Source organism: Cherax quadricarinatus, chromosome 14 (genome assembly GCF_038502225.1).
Source record: "Cherax quadricarinatus isolate ZL_2023a chromosome 14, ASM3850222v1, whole genome shotgun sequence".
Classification (NCBI taxonomy): domain Eukaryota; kingdom Metazoa; phylum Arthropoda; class Malacostraca; order Decapoda; family Parastacidae; genus Cherax; species Cherax quadricarinatus.
Genome location: NC_091305.1, coordinates 12534821 through 12544301, shown reverse-complemented (window position 1 = coordinate 12544301; position 9481 = coordinate 12534821). Strand labels below are relative to the sequence as shown.

Sequence of the window (9481 nt, the reverse complement as noted above, 5' to 3'; positions counted from 1 at the left end):
TAGATCAAAGCCTGATCAACCAGGCTGTTACTGCTGGTCGCACGCACTCCAACGGATGAACCACAGTCCGGTTGGTCAGGTATTGACTTTAGGTGCCTGTCCAGCTCCCTCTTGAAGAGAGCCGGAGGTCTACTGGTAATCCCCCTTGTGTATGCTGGGAGGCAGTTGAACAGTCTTGAGCCCTTGACACTTATTGTGTTATCTCTTAGTGTGCTCACGGCACTCTTGTATTTCATTGGGGAAATGTTGCACCGTCTGTCGAGTCTTTTGCTTTCGTAAGAAGTGGTTTCTGTGAGCAGATTTGTGACTATTCCCTCTAGGATTTTTTAAGTGTAAATTATGATGTGTCTTTATCGCCTGTGTTCCAAGGAACACATTTCAAGAGACTTCAAACGCTCCCAGTAACTGAGGTTCTTGATTGTGCTTATACGTGCATTGAAAGTTCTCTGTATATTCTCCGGATGTATAATTACGCCTGCCTTGAAAAAGACCGTTAGTGTACAGCAGCATTCCAGTCTAGAGAGAACAAATGACTTAAAGAGGATCATCAGTGGCTTGGCATACCTCCTATAACTTATCGTGCAGATGTGATTACGACATTGTTGTGATCCTTGGCATTGTCATTCCCAGGTTTTTCACACTACTTTTCCCGCTCTATTGTGTCGTTAGAATTTGTTTTATACTCCGGTGTAGAGACACAGGATGAAGACATGTAAACAGGATGAGGAACACTGAGAGTCTGTGCGTGGTACAACTTGCTCTTATAATAATAATAATAATAATAATAATAATAATAATAATAATAATAATAATAATTTGTATTTCTACAAGCACATGTACACGGGATACAGTCCTAGCTGACATCAGTGACATACTACTACATATGAAGCTGCTTGTTATGCTGAGCATTTCTGGCAAATTAGGTCAATTTTATCCCAGGATGCGACCCACACCAATCGACTAACAGTACTAGTGTTGAGTACAAGGTTCCTGAGAGACACTACAGGAGACTCACCTCACCTGTACACAGAAACACAAACCAGCGTCAGCCTTCACTACAATGTTTCGTTCTCTCGGGAGGTCAGGAGGCTATTGCTGGAGGCCATTAAGCAATAAGAGAGCTCTCAGGTTACAAAGCTCTCTGGAGGTCAGGGAGGATTTAGGAAACTCTCTGGGGATCAAGAAGCTCTCTTTGGGGGAGTGAGGAAGCTCTCGCGAGGTCAAAGAAGTCTCTCTCGGGGGTCAGAAAACTTTCTGGGGTCAGGAAGCTCTCTGTGGAGTCAGGAAGCTCTCTTGAGTCAGGAAGCTCTCTGAGGGTCAGGAAACTCCCTGAAGGTCATGAAGTTCTCTGGGGTCAAGAAGCTCTCTGGAGTTAGGAAGCTCTCTGGGGGTCCGGAAGCTCTCTGAGGGTCACGAATTTCTCTGGGGGTCAGAAAGCTTTCAAGGGCCTCAAGAAGCTCCCTGGGGTCAGGAAACTCTCTGGGGGTTAAGAAGCTGTCTTGAGATCAAGAAACTCTCTGGGGGTCATGAAGCTCTCTGGGCTCAGGAAGCTTTCCGGGATTCAAGAAGTCTCTGGGGATCAGGAAGCTCTCTGGGGTTAGGAAGCTCTCTGGGGTCAGGAAGCTCTCTGGGGTCAGGAAGCTCTCTGGGGGTCAGGAAGGTCTCCAATTAGTAGCAGATATTTAGGTCTTATCAAGGACAGAGACCTCAGTCATGCGAGATTCTTAAGGAGGGCTGTACCTTGATGCTGGGTGATGGGCTCTTGATCCAGGGAATTACCCTCTCCTCGTAGAGAACCTTCCTAGAACAGTAAATGTCATCATATATTACACACACACCCTAGTAGCGACCAGCGGGGCCAGGAGCTGCGACTCAACCCTTGCAACCACAAATAGGTGAGCATACAGCCTCCAGGCTGAGGGACTGACGACCTCAAACTATTTCTGCTGCCTTCAGTCTATTCTCTACATATAACTGAAGAAACCCACCGTGTGGGCGAAACATTTCAACAGTAAAGATACACAGGTGTTGCATATGTGTCTTACCCATCAATTTGTTGCTATTTTATAACATTTTCAAAGTACTATATTGTTGGAAATGTAACAAATTTCTCCTCGAAAATTGAAGAGAAGAGGCGAAACGTGCGCCGGACTTTCCTTCAGTTTGAGTGTGAGGCACAACAGTGTAAACCAAACTGAAAGAATCACGATGTTTCTAGGGCACAAACACTAAGAGCCGATATTTAATTGTAATAATAATAATAATAATAATAATAATAATAATAATAATAATAATAATAATAATAATAATAATAATAATCTTTATTTTTACATGATACAACTTATACATACCATAGCTGACACCAGTGACATGCTATATGGAAAGCTCCTGGTTATGCAGAGCATTTCGAGCAATCTATGCTAAATATTATGGATCGCTCAACACTGCATTCTTCCCAGTGAATTGATTGCAGTATACAAAAACTGCTAAGGCTTAATAAAACAAAAAATCGAGTGTCACAAACTGTCACTTATTGTAGGAGAAAATTGAGCAGCTTACGTCAGAGTGGGACAGGAAACAGAGTCCTGAGTTGCATGAAGACGTGACTCGTGACCGAGCATAACCAGCAGAGATCCTCTGGGTTTTATCCTGCGCTGCGTCCTGTCTTTGTAATATGTATAAACAAACCTGAAAAATTGTGTGCACTTCCCCTCAGGAAATTACGATAACTCTGGGTGCACAAGTGACAGTAACCTCGGGTGTTAGGTAAGACACATATGCAACTGTTAGGTATCTTTATTTCGAAACGTTTCGCCTACACAGTAGTCTTCTTCAGTCGAGTACAGAAAAGTTGATAGAAGCAGAAGATACATGAAGAAGATGTAATCAGTCCATCACCCTTGAAGTTTTGAGGTGGTCAGTCCCTCAGTCTGGAGAAGAGTATTGTTCCATAGTCTGAAACAATATGGAGTTGAAGTGACAGGATGGAGCCTTATATACCGCCAGGAGGTGAGATCCTGTCACTTCAACTCCATATTGTTTCAGACTATCGAACAATACTCTTCTCCAGACTGAGGGACTGACCACCTCAAAACTTTAAGGGTGATGGACTGATTACATCGTCTTCAAGTATCTTCTGCTTCTATCAACTTTTCTGTACTCGACTGAAGAAGCCTACTGTGTACGCGAAACGTTTCGAAATAAAGATACCTAACTGTTGCATATGTATCTTACCTAACAACCTGTCGGTATTTTATACCATTTTAATGTTCACTCGGTAACCTCGGGTACACAAGTGACAGTAACCTTGGGTACACAAGTGACAGTAACCTCGGGTACACAAGTGACAGTAACCTCGGGTACACAAGTGACAGTAACCTCGGGTACACAAGTCACAGTAACCTCGGGTACACAAGTCACAGTAACCTCGGGTACACAAGTGACAGTAACCTCGGGTGCACAAGTCACAGTAACCTCGGGTACACAAGTCACAGTAACCTCGGGTACACAAGTCACAGTAACCTCGGGTACACAAGTCACAGTAACCTCGGGTACACAAGTGACAGTAACCTCGGGTGCACAAGTCACAGTAACCTCGGGTACACAAGTGACAGTAACCTCGGGTACACAAGTGACAGTAACCTCGGGTACACAAGTCACAGTAACCTCGGGTACACAAGTGACAGTAACCTCGGGTGCACAAGTCACAGTAACCTCGGGTACACAAGTGACAGTAACCTCGGGTACACAAGTCACAGTAACCTCGGGTGCACAAGTCACAGTAACCTCGGGTACACAAGTGACAGTAACCTCGAGTACACAAGTGACAGTAACCTCGGGTACACAAGTGACAGTAACCTCGGGTGCACAAGTGACAGTAACCTCGGGTACACAAGTGACAGTAACCTCGGGTACACAAGTGACAGTAACCTCGGGTACACAAGTGACAGTAACCTCGGGTACACAAGTGACAGTAACCTCGGGTACACAAGTGACAGTAACCTCGGGTACACAAGTGACAGTAACCTCGGGTACACAAGTGACAGTAACCTCGGGTACACAAGTGACAGTAACCTCGGGTACACAAGTCACAGTAACCTCGGGTACACAAGTGACAGTATCCTCGGGTACACAAGTCACAGTAACCTCGGGTACACAAGTCACAGTAACCTCGGGTGCACAAGTCACAGTAACCTCGGGTACACAAGTGACAGTAACCTCGGGTACACAAGTGACAGTAACCTCGGGTACACAAGTGACAGTAACCTCGGGTACACAAGTGACGTAACCTCGGGTACACAAGTGACAGTAACCTCGGGTACACAAGTGACAGTAACCTCGGGTACACAAGTGACAGTAACCTCGGGTACACAAGTGACAGTAACCTCGGGTACACAAGTGACAGTAACCTCGGGTACACAAGTGACAGTAACCTCGGGTGCACAAGTGACAGTAACCTCGGGTACACAAGTGACAGTAACCTCGGGTACACAAGTGACAGTAACCTCGGGTACACAAGTGACAGTAACCTCGGGTACACAAGTGACAGTAACCTCGGGTACACAAGTCACAGTAACCTCGGGTACACAAGTGACAGTAACCTCGGGTACACAAGTGACAGTAACCTCGGGTACACAAGTGACAGTAACCTCGGGTACACAAGTCACAGTAACCTCGGGTACACAAGTGACAGTATCCTCGGGTACACAAGTCACAGTAACCTCGGGTACACAAGTCACAGTAACCTCGGGTGCACAAGTCACAGTAACCTCGGGTACACAAGTGACAGTAACCTCGGGTACACAAGTGACAGTAACCTCGGGTACACAAGTGACGTAACCTCGGGTACACAAGTGACAGTAACCTCGGGTACACAAGTGACAGTAACCTCGGGTACACAAGTGACAGTAACCTCGGGTACACAAGTGACAGTAACCTCGGGTACACAAGTGACAGTAACCTCGGGTACACAAGTGACAGTAACCTCGGGTACACAAGTGACAGTAACCTCGGGTACACAAGTGACAGTATCCTCGGGTACAAAAGTCACAGTAACCTCGGGTACACAAGTCACAGTAACCTCGGGTGCACAAGTCACAGTAACCTCGGGTACACAAGTGACAGTAACCTCGGGTACACAAGTGACAGTAACCTCGGGTACACAAGTGACGTAACCTCGGGTACACAAGTGACAGTAACCTCGGGTACACAAGTCACAGTTGTCATGTAGGGGGGTATTGGAATGAACGGGAAATAAGTGGGGAATATGGGAGTAGGGGAGTCAGTAGGCAGGGGACAGGTAGGCGAGGTGGTAGGAGTGAGGTATGCGGAGGTAGGTAATGTGAGGTCACTGGTGACCACCTTCACCTCTCATTACTCTACTCATCACACTACTCACCCTCTCACTACTTGAAATAAAAGAATAAATAGAAATACAATAACGGGGACAGTGAATATTACTATTCTACTCAAACACAGTTTATTATTAAGTCCTTGTACAATAATATATTTGGGAACAGGAGTACATCATTGGGGTTTAGATAAATGGGGTGGTACATATAAACAGTGAGACAGGGAATACAATTAGCTTGGCGAAACAGAATATAACTTACAATATAGTTCAGAGGACAGTTCATCACAGGAACTAAGCCACAGGTCCCAAGACCTACACAGCACGAGTACTGCGCCAAGCCAGTACTCTGCCTAAAGCCTCCAACAGTCTCCTCCAGAGACTTCAGCAGCCTTCTCCCGAGCCCTGCACCCCAGCAGCAGCTCCTCTCGAAGTCTCTGCTCGGAGCTCTGCACCCATGCCAGTGTTCCGCACGAATCTCCTGATCATGCTCTTCCTTGGGCTTTTATGGTGGTCCAAGCACCCTCCACAATGAGGTGTGCACACGTGGTGTTGATCTGACGCCGAGGTCTGACGCCGTCCAGAACAAAAGACCTCAGTCTTAAGCCGAAAAGGCGTGGCTCTGACAGACATTTGCCAAGGCAAGGTGACCATATAATCAGTTAAATTAGGTCTCCCCAGAGACCTCACAAGCCCAGCTGAACTACATCACACAGTAACCTCGGGTACACAAGTCACAGTAACCTCGGGTACACAAGTCACAGTAACCTCGGGTACACAAGTCACAGTAACCTCGGGTACACAAGTCACAGTAACCTCGGGTACACACGTCACAGTAACCTCGGGTACACAAGTCACAGCAACCTCGGGTATACAAGTCACAGTAACCTTGAAGGCACAAACCCTCAAGGGATGTTCCTGGACGCTGGTGACGGGCTCTTGATGTAGAGAATTGGATCTGTGTTCCAATTCTCTGAATTAAGCCTGAATGCCTTCCATATCTCTTCCCCCCTCCCACCCCCACAGGCGCTGTATAATCCCTACGGGTTTAGCTCCCCCCATGGTGATTAATAATGATTATAATAATTGAGTGAACAAATCACAGTATCCTCGAGTGCACAAATCACTGCCCAACTCTGTAACAGTCTTACAAAGCAGTGTAAGCCTTCACTGTGAAGCTTCCCTCGAGGTAGAGCTTTATCAAGTTGTAACTTGGTAAGCTATGTCACTGTAACTTTAGCCCCCCCTTGAGCGAAACATTTCTAATATTTCCACTGTTTCGCCTTCTCGTGGACTCCGGGTCTCGCTGCGTCTTCCACCTTCCAGTACCAACACAAGTGTGATGCCAGGTTTAATGGGGGGAAATTTTGAATACAGAACGCGAGAAACAATAGCATACTTGTAAGGTTAGTCTGCAACTTACGAACAAGTTACTTTGCTGATGCTTCAACTTGCAAACAACTTGTTTGTACAGAATATAGTAGGACAGGATGATTTGTTTACACGTGTTCGTTCTGCGCATTTTTGGTTGTAAACAAAGTGATGCGGTGGCGTAGCGGTGACAAGTATGGAAATAAAGACGCAGTATACAGAACAGATCAGGGAATGGGCAGGGATTGAACCCATGGCGAGTGAGTCCTAAAACTCAAAGGCCAGTGCGTTAACAGAACAGACTTGTTTTTGGGGAGAGCGTTTCGCCCTGTATTGAACTTTACCATGACTTGATATAGCTCAGTCGTGTGCGAAATGGAGTCTCAGTTAAACTTGTTCTGAAAATTTCATCTTTCACCCACGGAAAAAAAAGTAATATGTTCATAATTTCTCCGTTCGTAAGTGGTTACAGTGTGTTTGTAGCCTGAGACGTCGGTAAGTTGGAGTACCTGGTGTACACTGCACCCTGGTTCACATCGCATGCGATAGATGGATACACGCTGGCCAGAGGTCGTATAATGACAACACAACTCATACCATCATTACGAAATAAACCACATGAAGGAAGGAAGGCACAAATAACCCAGGGTTAGGAAGACAGTAACTCTGAGATCTGACTGATACCTTCAAAATACTGGGAAAATTTTATGTGCAACTCGGGGGAAAGTTGACAAGCTGAGAGAGTCAAGGAAGACTGGGATTCACTGGCTGCTCAGGGAGGGTCCTTGACGGTGGCGGAGAATGGTCCAGGTAATTGGTCTGCCTTTCCCTTCCTTGAATCGAACCCGAAGACCTCCCGTGTCCCACAGGCGCTGTATGACCTCTATGGGTTTAGGGCTTCCCCATGAATGTTGTAATAATAGTGGTAGTTATGAGAGGGGATGTTTGACCTCGCGGAAGATAGTTCACAAAATTAGTTGTAGTAGTAGTAGTAGTAGTAGTAGTAGTAGTGGTAGTGGTGGTAGTAGCAGTAGTAGTAGTGGTGGTAGTGATGGTAGTACTAGTAGCGGTGGTGGTGGTAAAATTAGTATATTAATAGCAACATTAAGTAAAAGCAGTAGATGTGTGTGGATCATACTGGTTTGGCGCTTGTTTCTAATATAATGATGTAAACAGATTATGTTCATTATGTCTCCTCTGCTGATACATTTCCAGTCACGTGTCTCAACATGGCTTGCTACTAAATAACCAGCTTCCTAATGAAGGAAACTGCAGCTGAAGAATGGGGAGAGAATCTTCTACTTTTCTAACTTGATTTCGAGTGCCTGCAAGGTGTAGGTGATAAAGACCGAGTGCCCTTCTGTTACCATATACTGTGGGAGAAAGCGTACCTTGTCCCACGAGTCTGAGTTAATTGATACTATGCTAACTTAACCAGAGTGGGAAAGATGATTCGTTGATGTCACACCTGGTAAGCATAAATGACTTTTAATAAGTCACGTGAGCAACGCTAAGATCAAGCATCGTAGAAAAGGAAAGTTTGACCTACACTTGCAATGTGGAGATTTTAGCGTGTTGTGTAATTGATGAGGAAACACTTTCTTGTAGGCGGCACTATGGTGATAGTGAAGATAATTGTTGTGGGATGATTGTATTAGTGGTGGAGGCCCTTGACCAGGGTGCGGTAAATCCCCTACACATACCGGTCAGACCACCGCCTTGTGAGGAAATAGTTGACTTGTTCATCTGACGTCATGTTTGACCTTGCTGGGCCTCCCCAGAAAACAGTCCTCGAAGACGAGGAAGAAGACGAAAGAAGAGGAAGAGACGGTGTGAGAAATAGCCATAATGGGAAAAGACGACAGGTAAAGCCAGACTGCTAAATGAAGACTTGGAGCTAACCTCGCCAATTATCCTGCAACCTATTTTCGCCCTAAATGCAGGAGAGATTTACCCTTTTGTCTAAATTTGATGTGGCACAGAGCCTGACTTGCAACGAATTACAGAACTGCTTCGAATTGCAACCACCACTCTGCCGGGCTTGTTTGGTATCTGTACTTCCCCAGGAAATTAGTCACGAAAATACAAAATTGGCATTGATGGTAGAAAATTAAAAAAATAGAAAATCTGTAATGATGGCAACAATTATAGCTTTTTATACGTCAAGTACTGAATGACCCAGCGGCTCTGGTGCTGTGTACGACCTGTCTGTCACCTCACCGGTGAGAGAGGCAACCTGGGTGTCGTGGAGGGTAACTAGCGGTAAGGTGACTGCTGGGTCATCTAATTGTTATTTTCCATTTAGGTTAATAATTGTTTGAGGGAGAGACTTAGTATGAGTGTTTGATGACGTGTTACGGAAGTAAGGCTGGGTGTTCCTGTGTGATACAACCACCAGACTACAAGTGAGAGTGATGGTGGTGAGTACAGTTAAGTTAAACAAGAACCAACATTCATTCAACTTTCCTGTGATTTTCGTTTCTCATTGATGTTACACACACATTGTAGTGTGTGTATAGTTACCTATATGTAGTTACAGAGGTCCAGTCCTAGCTCCTGGTCCCGCCTACCGCTGGCTGGATTCCTCTCTTTTTGCCTGGTGGGCCCTGTTGTACCTGTTCTTAAAACTGTGTATGGAGTCTGCCTCCACCACTTCTTCATCGAGGTCATTCTACTTCCCGACCACCCTGAGATTGAAGAAATACTTCCTGACATCCTTGTGGCTCATCTGTGTATTTAATTTCAAACTATGCCCCCAAA

At 45.5% G+C, this 9481-nt stretch overlaps 1 protein-coding gene across 3 annotated transcripts in view; it reads left to right on the top strand.

Annotated features, from left to right (window-relative positions):
• The window catches only part of LOC128695390 (G-protein coupled receptor Mth2-like), a 149494-nt gene that overhangs the window by 18434 nt on the left and 121579 nt on the right, over positions 1 to 9481 (top strand). The window contains exon 1 of one of the 3 annotated variants that reach the window (XM_070084859.1): positions 9029 to 9141. The exons of the other annotated variants lie outside the window; for them this stretch is intronic. The gene's annotated coding sequence lies outside the window, so the exon portion shown is untranslated. Of the gene's footprint in view, positions 1 to 9028; positions 9142 to 9481 lie in introns of those variants that run through there. 3 annotated transcript variants of the gene reach the window in all.